Below are 15439 nucleotides of genomic sequence, written 5' to 3' on the forward strand. Positions count from 1 at the left end.
ATGTAGATGAGCTTATATCGGATTGAGAGAAGGGACATTAAGTTGAAGGAGAGGAAGCTATGGGAGTTGAGATGAAATTTGATATGCAGAGGCTAAGAGAATAGAGAGAGGGACATTCCCAAATGGACCTTGGCATGGGACTGGGGGCAATGATTTCAAATTAATGGCATAAGCAATAGAAAAGTATGCTCAGGAAAAGTGGGGGGATAGGGCAGGTGGTGAAAAATATAGCCAAGTTGGGAAGCTTCTATAAAAGGAGGGACTGCCTGGAAGCCATGTTTCTAGAGGTGTCAGGATGTAAATCCAATCATCCATCATATGGTTACATAGGATTACATAGGATGATATAGAATCATAGCGATTTACAGCACGTCTGTATTTTGGCCCATCATGTCTGCGCCGGCCAACAAAGAGCTATCCAGCCTAATCCCACTTTCTAGCGCTTGGTCCGTAGCCCTGTAGGTTACGGCACTTCAAGTGCACATTTAAGTACTTTTAAAATGTGATGAGGGTTTCTGCCTCTACCACCCTTTCAGGCAGTGAGTTCCAGATCCCTACCATCCTCGGGGTGAAGAAATTTCCCCTCAAATCCCCTCTAAACCTTCTACCAATTACTTTAAATCAATGTCCCCGGTTGTTGACCCTTCCGCCAAAGGAAACAGGTCCTTCCTATCCATTCTATCCATGCCCATCATCATTTTATACACCTCAATCAGGTCTCCCCTCAACCTCCTCTGTTCCACAGAAAACAGACCCAGCATCTCCAATCTTTCCTCATAGCCAAAATTCTCCAGTCCAAGCAACATTCTTGTAAATCTTCTCTGCACCCTTTCCAGTGCAATCACATCTTTCCTGTAATGTGGTGACCAGAACTGCACACAGTACTCCAGCTGTGGCCCAACCAGTGTTTTATACAGGTCAAGCATAACGTCCTTGCTCTTGTATTCCATGCCTCAACTAAAAAAGGCAAGTATTTCATATGCCTTCTTAACCACCTTATCTACCTGGCCTGCTACCTTTCGGGATCTGTGGATCTGCACTCCAAGGTCCCTTTGTTCCTCTACACTTTTCAGTGCCATACCATTTATTGTATATTCCCTTGCTTTGTTCGACCTCCCCAAATGCATTATCTCACATTTATCCGGATTTAATTCCATTTGCCACTGCTCCGCTCATCTGACCAGTTCATCGATATCTTCCTGCAGTCTGCAGCGTTCATCTTCATTATCAACCACACAGCCTATTTTAGTGTGATCTGCAAACTTCTTAATCATACGCCTAACATTCAAGTTCAATTCATTGAAAAATACCACAAAAAGCAAGGGGTCCAGCACTGAGCCCTGCAGAACCCCACTGCATATACCCTTCCAGTCACAAAAACATCCATGAACCATTACCCTTTGCATCCTGCCTCTGAGCCAATTTTGGATCCAACTTGCCACTTTGCCCTGGATCTCATGGGCTTTTACTTTCGTGACTAGTCTGCCATGTGGGACCTTATCAAAAGCTTTGCTAAAATCCATATACACTACATCATATGCAATGCCCTCGTCAACCCTCTTGGTTACCTCCTCGAAAAATTCAATCAAGTTAGTCAGACATGAACTTCCCTTAACAAATCCATGCTGACTGTCCTTGATTAATCCATGACTTTCCAAATTAAGATTTATCCTGTCCCTCAGGAATTTTTCCAATAATTTTCCCACCACTGAGGTTAGTCTGACTGGCCTGTAATTACTCGGTCTATCCCTTTCTCCCTTTTTTAACAAAGGTACAACTTTAGCAGTCCTGCAGTCCTCTGGCACCACACCTGTAGCCAGAGGACTGGAAAATGATGGTCAGAGCCTCTGCTAATTCCTTCTTTGCTTCTCTTAGCAGTCTGGGATATTCATCCGGGCCTGGGGATTTATCCACTTTCAAAGCTGCTAAGCCCCTTAATATTTCCTCTCTCACTATGTTTATCTCATCTAATATTTCACACTCCTCCTCCCTGATTGCAAAGTCTGCATCGCTCCACTCTTTTTGTGAAAACAGATGCAAAGTATTTGTAAGAATCATACCCACGTTTTCTGCCTCCACACATTGATTAGATTTGCCAGTCCCACCCTTTTTCTTTAAGGGAACATACATGCTCTGAACCCTCTGATCTCCTTCTTGAATGTCTCCTACTGCTCTGATACGGATTTATCTTCGAGTAGCTATTTCCAATCCACTGTGGCTAATTCACCTGTCACCTTATCAAAATTGGCTTTTCCCCAATTGAGAACTTTTATTCCTGGTCTATCTCTGTCCTTTTCCATAACTAACCTCAATCTAATTGAATTATAATCACTCGCACCAAAATGCTGTCCCACTGAAACCTCTTCAACATCGCCAGCTTCATTCCCTAAAACTAAGTCCAGAACCGCCCCCTCCCTTGTTGGGCTCATTACATACTGGCTCAAAAAGTTCTCCTGAATGCATTTTAGGAATTTCGCTCCCTCTATACCTTTCACACTAATTTTATCTCAGTTAATATTAAGGTAGTTGAAATCCCTTACTATTACTGCCCGATAGTTTTTGAACTTCTCAGAAATTTGCCGACATATTTGCTCTTCTAGCTCCCTCTCACTGTTTGAGTGTCGATAGTACATTTCCAGCAGTGTGATCGCTGCTTTTTGCTTCTTCAATTCGAACCATATTGCCTCATTTGATGATCCTTCCAACATACCATCCTTCCTCACAGTTGTAATTGTTTCTTTAATCAATACTGCGACTCCCCCTCCGTTATTTACTCCCCGCTCTATCCCATCTGAAAACCCTGTAACGAGGAATGTTGAGCTGCCATACCTGCCCTTCTTTCAGCCGTGTCTCAGTAATAGCTATAATACCCAATTGTCCCATACCCATACTCCCAATTGTCTAACTGTGCTCTCAGCACATCTGCCTTATTCTCTATACTCCTTGCATTGAAGTATATACCATTTAATACAGTCAAACATCCCGGTTGTCTATTTTCTAGTCCTTGTTTCCTTTGTCTCCCAAATTCATTTTCTACTTTTTTTTGCTTTCCAATTCCAGCTTTTCTTCTCTTTTTACTGAATCTATTCTCATGTTCCCATCCCACTGCCAAGCTAGTTTAAACCCTTGCCAACAGCACTAGTAAACCCCCCCATCTCGAAGGATATTGATTGAGGTACAACCCGTCCGGCTTGTACAGGTCCCACCTCCCCCAGAAATGGTCTCAATGCCTCAGGAATCTAAAGCCCTCCCTCCTGGAACATCCTTCCAGCCACGCATTCATTTGTCCTATCCTCCTATTTGTGTACTCACTAGTACGTGGCACCGGAAGTAATCCGGAGATTACTACCTTTTGAGATTCTGCTTTTTAATCTCCTAGCCTATAATCTGCTGCAGGACCTCATCCCTCTTTCTACCTATATCATTGGTACCGATATGGACCATGACTTCTGGCTGTTCACCCTCTCCCCCCAGAATACCCTGCAGCCGCTCGGAGACATCCTTGACCCTGGCACCAGGGAGGCAACATATCATCCTGGAGTCACGTCTGCGACCACAGAAACGCCTGTCTGCTCCCCTAACTATCGAATCCCCTACCGCTATTGCTCTTCCACTCTTCTTCCTACCCCCCACTGTGGTGCTGTGGACTTGGTTCTGGCTGCACTCCCCAGAAGAACCATCACCCCCACCAGTACTCAGAACAGAATACTGGTTGGACAGCGAGATGCACTCAGGGGACTCCTGCACTACCTGCCAGGTCCTCCTCTTCTGTCTGACAATCACCCACTTCCTCTCTGCCTGCACCCGCTTTCGCTGCGGGGTGACCACCTCTAGAAACGTTATAGGTTATACGGCACAGAAACAGGCCATTCGGCCCAACCAGTCCTTACTGGCGTTTATGCTCCACTCGAGCCTCCTCCCATCTTTCCTCATCTACATTTATCAGCATAACCCTCTATTCCCTTCTCCCTCATATGCTTGTCTAGCCTCCCCTTAAATGCATCTATACTATTTGCTTCAACCATTCCCTGTGGTAGCGAGTTCCACATTCTCACCATTCTTTGGGTAAAGAAGTTTCTTCTGAATTCCCCATTGGATTTTTTGGTGACTATCTTATATTGATGGTCTCTAGTTATGCTCTTCCCCACAAGTGGAAAGATTCTCTCTGTATTCACTCGATCAAGACTTTTCATAATTTTAAAGACCTCGATTAGGTCACCCCGCAGACTCCTTTTTTCAAGAGAAAAGAGACCCAGCCGGTTCATCCTTTCCTGATATGCATACCCTCGCATTTCTGCTATCATCCTTGTAAATCTTCTCTGCACCCACTCTAGTGCCTCTATATTCTTTTTATAATATGGCGACCAGAACTGTACGCAGTACTCTGTGTAGTCTAAACAAGATTTAATACAGGTTTGGCATAATTCGTTACTTTTCAATTCTATACCTCTAGAAATAAACCCTAGTACTTGGTTTGCTTTTTTTATGGCCTTGCTAACCTGTGTTGCAACTTTTAGTGATTTGTGTATTTGTACTCCAAGATGCCTTTGTTCCTCGACCCCACCTAGACTCGCACCCTCCAAATAATAAGTGGCCTCTCTATTCTTCCTACCAAAATGTAATACCTCGCATTTATTTGTGTTGAACTTCATTTGCCAATTATATGCCCATTCTGCAAGTTTAATAATGTCCTCCTGTAATTTGTTGCAATCCTCCTCAGTATTGAGTATCCTCCCCATGCCCCCCCCGCCATTTGATGTGAAATTGTGTTCTGATTTGCAAGTCTAAATCGTTAATATAAATTGTGAACAACAATGGTCCCAGCAGTGATCTTTGTGGAATACCACTTCCCACCTTCTGTCACTGTGAATAGCCACCTTTCACCCCTACTCTCTACTTTCTGTCTTGAAGCCAGCTAGCTATCCATTCTGCTGCTTGTTCCCTAACTCCGCATTCCCTGGCCTTGTTCATCAGTCTATTATGGGGTACCTTATCGAAGGACTTTTGAAAATCTAGATAAATTACATCGACTGCATTGCCATTGTCTACACTATCTGTGACCTCTTCAAAAAATTCAATGAGGTTGGTCAAGCAAGACTTTTGTAAAGTCCTTACTCTACAGCATGAAACCACATGAGGAACATTCTGGGGACAAAGTCATTCTGTGACCTGCTCTCTTTATTTACAGGACTCCAAAGACAATGACCCTGTGAGGGACCTCCCTTTTTATACCTGTGTGACCAGGTAAGGAGTGTCTCCCACAAGTTCACCCCTTGTGGTCAAGGTGTGCATCAAGGTTGAGTGTATACAGTAATACAGTGGTGTTACATTGTGGTTACATACATGACATCACCTTCCTCCCCCCCGCCCCGCCAAAGTCTTATTGGGATCATAGGTTTAGTCTTTCAGGTGGCTTACGCTCCCTCGTGGAGTGCCGCAGTTGGGGTTCTGGTTGTTGGACACTGATGTGAGTGTCTGTCACCTGTGGTGATTCCGGCCTGTCCGGGCTGACCGCAGGGGCTGTGCATTCTTCTGATTGCTCTTGTTGCTCGTTCACTGGCGGTGTTGTGAGCTCCATCTCATGGTCTTCTTCAGGTTCCTCCGTGTCGGTGCTGAACCTTTTTTTTACTTGGTCCAGATGCTTAAGGCATATCTGACCATTGTTGAGTTTTACCACGATGACCTTATGTCAATTACAGTGTCCTCAAGCCATTTGGGCCCCAAGATGTGATTGAGGACGAATACAGGATCATTTATTTCTGTACATCTCCCTCTCGAATTACGGTCATGGTACTCGTTTTGTGACTTGCGCTTACCCTCAACTATGTCGGTCAGGACTGGGTGAATGAGGGACAACCAAGTTTTGAGTGTCCGTTTCATTAGTAGCTCTGCGGGCAGGACCCCCGTGAGCGAGTGCGGTCGGGATCTATAGGCCAGCAGGAGGCGTGACAGGCGGCATTGTAGGGAGGGTTCTAAATCCTGAGCAACCCTTACTTAATGATTTGGACCGCACGTTCCGCCTGGACATTGTAGGCCGGCTTGAACGGCGCAGTCCTGACGTGGTTCATGCCATTACCCGACATAAACTCTTGGAATTCGTAGCTTGTAAAACATGGGCCGTTATCACTAACCAGGATGTCCGGCAAGCCATGGGTTGCAAAGATCGCACGTAGGCTTTCCACGGTGGTGGATGACGTGCATGAATTCAGAATGATTCACTCGATCCATTTCGAGTACGTATCTATCACAATAACGAACATCTTACCCATGAACGGGCCCGGGTAGTCAACATGAATGCGTGAGCATGGCCTGGTGGGCCAGGGCCACGAGCTGAGCGGGGCCTCCCTGGGGGCATTGCCCAGCTGGGCACTCGTCGTGCACCTGCGAACACAGTGTTCCAGGTCTGAATCAATTCCAGGCCACCAAACATGTGACCAGGCAATGGCCTTCATCAGCACAATGCCTGGGTGCTCGCTGTGGAGTTCATTGATGAATGCCTCCCTGCCCTTCTGGGGCATAACTACCCGGCTGCCCCATAGTAGGCAGTCGGCTTGGATGGAGAGCTCATCCATCCGTCTGTGGAACGGTCTGGTCTCCTCAGGGCATGCTCCGTGTGCGGGCGCCCAATCCCCAGTCAGGACACATTTCTTAATCAGGGATAGGAGGTGATCTCTGTCCAGATTTTGATCTGGCGGGCTGTGATGGGGGAGCCTCGCTGTCAAAGGCATCGACAGCCATGACCATCTCGGCGCTTTGCTCCGCTACCCCCTCAGTGGTGGCCAGTGGAAGCCTGCTGAGCGCTTCAGCGCAATTTTCAGTGCCGGTCCGGTGCCAGATGGAGTAGTCATAAGCAGCCAGCGTGAGAGCCCATCGCTGTATGCGAGCTGATGCGTTGGCATTAATAGCCTTGCTGTCTGACAACAGGGATGTTAGTGGCTTGTGGTCCGTTTCTAATTCAAACTTCCTACCAAAGAGGTACTGATGCATTTTTTTTACACCATAGACACAGGGAAACGCTTCTTTCTCGACCATCCCATATCCCCGTTCTGTTTGAGAGAGCGACCTGGAGGCATAAGCCACAGGTTGTAGTTGACCCTCAGCATTACCCTGCTGCAACACGCACCCAACCCCATAGGACGATGCATCACATGTCAGAACCAACTTTTTACAGGGGTCGTACAGGGTCAACAACTTGTTTGAACAAAGTAGGTTTCGCGCCCGATTAAAAGCCCGTTCCTGACAGTCCCCCCAAAACCAATCACAACCCTTATGCAAGAGAACGTGTAGCGGCTCCAACAACGTGCTCAAGTTCGGCAGGAAGTTCCCAAAATAGTTCAACAGTCCCAGGAATGAACGCAACTCCAATGTGTTGCAGGGGCTGGGTGCTCGTCGAATCGCTTCTGTTTTGGATTTGGTGGGCTGAATCCCATCTGCAGCAACCCTCCTGCCCAGAAACTCAACCTCAGGAACTAAGAACACACATTTAGACTTCTTGAGTCACAGGCCTACCCAGTCCAGTCGGAGTAGCACCTCCTCCAGGTTGTGGAGGTGTTCCCCGGTGTCTCGACCCGTGATGAGGATGTCGTCTTGGAATACGATCGTTCCAGGAATGGATTTAAGCAGGCTTTCCATGTTTCGTTGAAAAATTGCGGCCGCTGATCGAATGCCAAACGGGCACCTGTTATAAATGAACAGTCCCTTGTGCGTGGTGATGGTGCTCAGTAGTTTAGTTCGTCAGCCAGTTCCTGGGTCATATAGGCTGAAGTGAGGTCCAACTTGGTGAACAACTTGCCGCCTGCCAGTGTGGCAAAGAGGTCCTCCGCTCTCGGGAGCGGGTATTGATCTTGTAGCGACACCCGATTGATGGTGGCCTTGTAGTCGCCACAGATCCTGACAGAGCCATCCTCTTTTAGGACAGGAACGATGGGGCTCGCCCAGTCGCTGAATTCAACAGGCGAGATGATGCCCTCTCTCAACAGCCAGTCCTATTCGCTCTCGATCTTTTCCCGCATCACATACAGCACCGCTCTAGCTTTGTGGTGCACTGGCCTGCCTTTCGAGGTGATGTGTATCACTACCTTAGTGCCTTTGAAAGTCCTGACGCCAGGTTGGAATAGTGAATCGAATTGTTGTAGGACTTGTGAGCACGAACTTCGCTCCACAGATGATATTGCGTGAACATCCTCCCATTTCCAGTTCATCTCGGCTAACCAGCTCCTCCCCAATAGTGCAGGACCATTGCCTGGTGTCATGTATTCAACCAGAATTGTAACCCATGTATAAACTGACAAGTTGTACACTGTGAGAACAATGACCACTAGGTGGTGAACCTTTGGGAGACACTCCGAACCTGGACCTTCAGCTTTAACAGGGGAAGCTCCACCCACCTTCATCACTTGAGTGCTATGGAATAAAGGATAGGTCACAGACTGACCTTCTCTCAAGCATGGGCCTCGTGTGCATTTATACTGTATAGTAAGGACGTATCACCCGGGACAATCCAGAGCGGCAGCCGATTCACTAATCCATCGTGTGTGACAGCCAACATTGCACTGCCTAGCACCGGAATGATTTCTTCAGTGTAAGTCCGTAATTGTGTCTCGATACGTGCTTATTTGGGTCTACTGGCTTTAAGTGGTCATAGCTTCTCAAATTGCTGAACTCCCATGAGTGACTGGGTGGCCCCAGTGTCCAGCTCCATGCGTACAGGGATACCATTTAATTGGTGGCGTTCTGGTGTATGAACTGTGAATATTCGTCACATGGACCCGCTGAACCTCGGCATTCATCGATTTGCCCCAAAAGTCATCCTGCCTCAAAGAACCCTCTTCTAGTCCATCAGCCTCATATATTAGTCTGGTTGCAGGCTTCCTGCACATTCGAGCTAAATGGCTACTGAGATTGCAGTTCCTGCAGACAAACTGTTGAAATCTGCAAGATCTAGCTGGGTGTTTTCCCCCACACCTCCAGCATGCGTTAAAGTTTCCATTGTTGGGAACAAAGGGACTATGGCCAGGCATTCCGCGCTGACTGTCCCTTTGACTGCTCTTAAGTACCCTATTTGTGGGTGTCAATGGCCCCATCCCGGGCCGCATTGTCCACTCTGATGGCGTGAATGTTCGTTCAGCCTGCCATTGTCTCTGTTGTAGTCCTACTCTGGGGTCTATTGCTGCCTGGGGAATGTCGGACTGCCCCTGCCTGCCTGCGGGGCTCTGAGTCGCATTGATGATGTTGATTCCCTGATCCATCCGAGGCAGAATTGCACGCGTATATTATTTTCGTCTCTTCCTCCCCCGCCATGAAAGTTTGAGCCATCAACGCCGCCGCTTCCAATTAATTTGTGGAAAATTCCCGCATGACCGATGCCCTCGATAAAGAAGTCCCTTAGCATCTCCCCCCTGCAGGCGTCTGTGAACTTACAGAGGCTGGCCAAACGCCGGAGGTCCGCTACGAAGTCCGGTATGCTCTGTCCTTCACGACGTTGGTGGATGTAGAATCTGTGTCGGGCCATATGTATGCTACTCGCAGGTTTGAGGTGCTCCCCGATTAATTTGGTAAGTTCTTCAAAGGTTTTGTCCGCCGGCTTTTCGGGTGCCAGTAAGTCCTTCATGAGCGCGTAAGTCTTTGGTCCGCAGCTGGTCAAAAGATGAGCTCTTCGCTTGTCGGCCGCTGCGTACCCCAGCCATTCTTTCGTAACGAAGCTTTGCTGAAGCCTCTCGACAAAATCGTCCCAGTCTTCCCCAACACAGTACCGTTCCTCTGTGCTACCGCTGGCCATTCTCGTGGGTCGTGAATTCCCGTTTCTCATCACCAATGTAAAGTCCTTACTCTACAGCATGAAACCACACGAGGCACATTCTGGGGACAAGGTCACTCTGTGACCTGCTCTTTTTATTTACAGGACTCCAAAGACAATGATCCTGCGAGGGACCTCCCTTTTTCTATCCCTTAATGGCCCTATTCCCATCCCAACCTTCCTTTTTTTATTGATGTGTCTGTAAAACATTTTACTATTTTGTTTTCTGTTCCTTGATAATTTAATTTCATGGTTCCTCTTTGCCTTCCTAATTGTTGTTTTGACTTCTCTGCTAATCTCTTCATATTCTCCCTTATCATGCACTCCCCTGCTGTCTATGTACTTAATGTATGCCTCTTTTCTTACCCTCAATTGTTCCCTTATGGCTTTATTCATCCATGGAGTCTCAATAGTGTTTAGTTTGTTCTTTCCTTTTAGTGGAATATATTGTTCCTACACTCTGTTGAAGACCATTTTAAATGTTTCCCATTGCTGTTCCACATCATTGTTTGCCAATATTGTTGCCCATTTTATGTTCCCAAGTTCTATTCTCAGCCTCTCAAAATCAGCTTTTCTCCAATTTATTATCCTGGTTTTCGTCATACTTCTGTCCTTCTCAATTATCATCTTAAAGCATATTATATTATGGTCATTATTGCCAAGATGTTCCCCTTCTTTTACATCTCTTATCTACTCTGGTTCATTCCCTATTACTAGATCCAATAGCTAATCATCCCTTGTTGGGCTTTTTACATATTGGGTTAGAAAGGAGTCCTGTACACATTTTAGGAACTCCATTCCCTTATGCCCTTTACCTAATTCTTCGGTCCAATTAATATCGGGGTAGTTGAAATCCCCCATGATTATTATTCTATGGGGCCGAATTTGTTCCAGGTTGCATCCGCAGCTGCCGAGGATCCGCTGCAAATGTATGTTTTTTTGGTCAATTCCTCCGGAACCGCCCATCTGCCGTCCAGGTTCCACCCGGCGCGAGATTGGTCATGGACGAATCCACCGGCATGACGTCATGCCGCCCACCCATGCCGGATACTCCAAATCGGCCATTTTAGTCAGGAATGCTGGCCTTAGATCGACCTGCCGCCTGCCAGAAGGACGCTCACAAAAAGCAGGTCTGACCTGGCTGTGAGTTGGGTAACAGGGAGACGGGCTCCGAGTGCTGCACCGCTGCACATCGCGGCTATGGTGCAGATGGTGGACCATCATGAGTGGGACTGCTGGAAAAAAGTTAGGTGGATCTTGCTTTACTTTCTTGCTGATGGTCAAGTTTAATTTGGATGTGATAAAAGTGATTGAAATGTGTCTAGGCTGATGGAAACTTTTTTCTTTGACCTTGCTGAAAGATCTTTATTGAGAAGCCCAATGGCGAAGGCAAAATAATTATGAATAAGTGAAAAGTCACATTTTGTCCATCCAAGCTGATTAATTAATTCTGTGACACAGTCCTTCAAGAAATTCTCAGGGAAGCACTAGATATCACATAGAGGGTGAGAGGGTTAGGGTTAGAATTATTGTAAGCCTGAGACAGCTGCGGACTCTGACAACATTTGTATTGGAGGAAAATGATATAAAGGTACAGCTATTTGACCTAAGGGGCAGTGCGATTACAGACCAAACTGAGGAAGGACTACGATCAATAGAACACAGCAAGAGACTAGCGCCGCAGTGATTCAGTGGCCTACCGTTGAGGTTTCAATGACTAGACTATCACTATCGCCTTGTTAATGTGTCTTTCTTTGTACTGCAAGGAAACTACTTCATAAAATCTGTTCTGATTCATCACAAAAGACCTGTACCTAGCGTGCCATTTTGTGGTGATGGACATAAGTTTATTCTGAGAGATGTACAGGGAACTCTCGTTCATCCAGATCGCTCAGGGATTCGGCAATTCCGGGTAAACAAATTTTCCGTTAGGGCGAGTTTTAATTTTAAAGTTAAAATTTTAATTAATGAATAAATACAATCAGCTACAAACAGTAACAAATCAGTTAAGTATACAAAAGATGGACATTGCCAGCATGCATGTACATCCGCTGGACTGGGAGTGGCTGCAGGTGGCCTCGAGGAGGAAATTATCTAGCTCTAGGGTTCCGGAGTGCGCTCTCCGGGCTACGTTCTGTGCCTGGAACCCGGTGCCGGCATTGCCCCCATTCCCAACGTCAGCGGCAGCCGCGAGAGACAGTGGCTGCAGCAGTGCGCAACACACACACACCAGCAAAGCAAGGGCAGAGGAACGATTTTGCAACAGAAGGATCTACAACAGGTGGGTGATTTGCTCTTCCAGGTTATCGTTCAGGTGGCAAAGTAGAAAATTAAACCTATTCATTGGTTAAAATGAACTCCATGCTAATCAAAACAACTGGTGAGAAGTGGCGACGCAATATTTTAAATTCCGTTACAGTGGGTTTTCCGTTAGATCCGTATCCAGATAAACGAGAGTTACCTGTAATTATCTGACACATCGAATAACCGTCACAGCACGTAAAGCGTGTTGCGATGGCCTGGTGACCCTACCCATTATACAGTGCAGTCATATGTGGATGGGAAGATATTCCTGATAAAGCAGATGACCTGAGAGACAGCTGTGTGTCCTTACATACTACAGCAAATGAACACGAGGCACATACTGGAGACAAGATCACTCTGTGGCCTGTACCTTTATTCACAGGACCAAGAAGTGATGACCCTGCGTGGGACCTCCCTTTATATACCTGGATGACCAGGTGAGAAATGTCTCCCACAAGTTCACCCCCTGTGGTCAAGGTGTGCATTTCTCAGGTGTATACAGTGTACAATGTTGTTACATAAAGGTTACAGTTATGTGAAGGTTACAAACATGACATCACCTCCCCCCAACGTCTTTGGGTCAAAGATTGAGTCTTTCAGGTGGTCGACGCTCTCTTGTGGAGCGCCGCAGTTGAGGCTCTGGTTGTTGAGCCTTGGCATGCGTCTTTGTCACCTGTGGTGATTCCGGCTCGTCCGGGCTGACCGCAGGGACTGTGCATGCTGCTGACGGTTCTTGTTTCTCGTTCACTGGCAGTGGTGTGGGCAGCATCTCATGGTTTTCCTCAGGTTCTCAGTGTCCATGCTGAACCTTTTTTTTTAAACTTGGTCCAGATGCTTGTGGCATATCTGCCCATTGTTGAGTCTGACCACTATGACCCTATTCCCCTCTTTACCAATTACAGTACCCTCGAGCCACTTGAGCCCCACAGCGTGATTAAGAACATATACAGGGTCATCAATTTCTATCCATCTCCCCTTTGAGTTACGGTCGTGGCACTCATTTTGGAACTGGCGCTTGCCCTCAACAATGTCTGACAAGACTGGATGAATGAGGGACAGCCGAGTTTTTAGTGTACATTTCATGAGTAGTTCCGCTGGTGGGACCCCCGTGAGCGAGTGCGGTCGGGACCTGTAGGCCAGCAGGAGGCGCAATAGACGGTATTGAAGGAAGGGTCCTTGAATCCGGAGTATGCCTTGCTTTATGATTTGGACCGCACATTCCGCCTGGCCATTGGGAGCCGCTTGAACGGCGCTGTCCTGACATGTTTGATGCCATTACCCGACATGAACTCCCGGAATTCATAGCTAGTGAAACACGGGCCGTTATCGCTTACTAGGATGTCCGGCAAGCCGTGGGTCGCAAAGACCGCACGCAGACTCTCCACTGTGGTGGATGTCATGCACGAATTCAATATCCACTCGATCCACTTCGAGCACGCATCAACAATAATGAGGAACATTTTTCCCATGAACGGGCCCGCATAGTCCACGTGAATACGTGACCATGGCTTGGTGGGCCAGGGCCATGGGCTGAGTGGGGCCTCCCTAGGGGCATTGCCCAGCTGGGCACACGTCATGCACCTGCGAACACAGTGTTCCAGGTCTGCATCAATTCCCGGCCACCATACATGTGACCGGGCAATGGCATTCATAAGCACAATGCCTGGATGCTCGCTGTGGATTTACCTGATGAATGCTTCCCTACCCCTCTGGGGCATGACTACCCGGCTGCCCCATAGTAGGCAGTCGGCTTGGATGGAGAGCTCATCCATCCGTCTGTGAAACGGTCTGACCTCTTCAGGGCATGCTCTGTGTGCGGGCGCCCAATCCCCAGTCAGGACACATTTCTTAATCAGAGATAGGAGGGGATCTCTGTTTGTCCAGGTTTTGATCTGGTGGGCTGTGATGGGGGAGCCTGCGCTGTCAAAGGCATCGACAGCCATGACCATCTCGGCGCTTTGCTCCACTGCCCCCTCAGTGGTGGCCAGTGGAAGCCTGCTGAGCGCGTCAGCGCAATTTTCGGTGCCTGGCTGGGGCCGTATGGTGTAGTCATATGCAGCCAGCATGAGAGCCCATCGCTGTATACGAACTGACGCATTGGCATTGACAGCTTTGCTGTTGGACAACAGGGATGTTAACGGCTTATGGTCCGTTTCTAACTCGAACCTTCTGCCAAAAAGGTACTGTGCATCTTTTTCACCCCATAGACACATGCGAGTGCTTCCTTTTCAACCATCCCATACCCCCTTTCTGCTTGGGAGAGCGACCTGGAGGCATGAGCCACAGGTTGGAGTTGGCCCTCATCATTACTCTGCTACAACACGCACCCAATCCCATAGGATGATGCATCGCATGTCAAAACCAATTTCTTACAGGGGTCATACAGGGTCAATAACTTATTAGAACAAAGCAGGTTCTGCGCCGGATTGAAAGCCCGTTCCTGACAGTCCCCCCAAAACCAATCGCAACCCTTACGCAGGAGCACGTGTAGCGGCTCCAGCAATGTACTTAAGTTTGGTAGAAAGTTCCCGAAATAGTTCAATAGTCCCAGAAATGAACGCAACTCTGATGTGTTGCCGGGCCTGGGTGTGAATGTTTAAAAATGTATAGAGACATTGAAGTTGAGAACGTGGGAATTGTATAGGGACAGTATAAGCTAACAAAGAATTCATGGAGGAATAGCCATGACATCTCAGACTCGAGACTGCGAAATGTTACAACACTAACACATATTGAAACAAAACCCACAGCTTACAGAAAAACCTCAAGGTCTTATTAAATCATGTTATTAACCTGAAACATTAACAGAAGGTCTTTGTTTAAAATCAGACCATACTTAGGTTGGCTTATGAGTGGACAAAGGGAAAGAGGGATCAAAAGAGATAGGCTGAACTAGGATGTCACTCTAGCCCTATCTTGTTATCTTTTGCTGAAAATATATAACCGTCATGCCTTTACAATGCAACGTCACTTTGTCCGTAGGAAGTGGGTGCGTTCGAACAGACTTGCATTCCTTCTGTCTGATAAGGTCCCCGATCAGGATTTACTTTTTAAATAAAAGCTTGCTTTATTTAAAGCACAAACGGTATTTGTTTCAGTAATTTTGCTGAACCAGATTGAGGTAAAAGAATCCAGAAATCAACATTTGGTGTCAGAAGTGGGGTCTTAACGGACGACTGCCGAAAACTTGAGAATTAAGAGCCAGACTAGCCTTGGACGAGACGAGGGGAAAGTGGCCACTGGAGTGAGTATGATTTCAATACTGCTCCAGTTTCCCCTGGTTTCAAAAGTCTGAGGAAAGTTTAGCCACTCGCTGGTTCTCAGGTAGTGTCTGAACGA

Source organism: Pristiophorus japonicus, chromosome 6 (genome assembly GCF_044704955.1).
Source record: "Pristiophorus japonicus isolate sPriJap1 chromosome 6, sPriJap1.hap1, whole genome shotgun sequence".
Classification (NCBI taxonomy): domain Eukaryota; kingdom Metazoa; phylum Chordata; class Chondrichthyes; family Pristiophoridae; genus Pristiophorus; species Pristiophorus japonicus.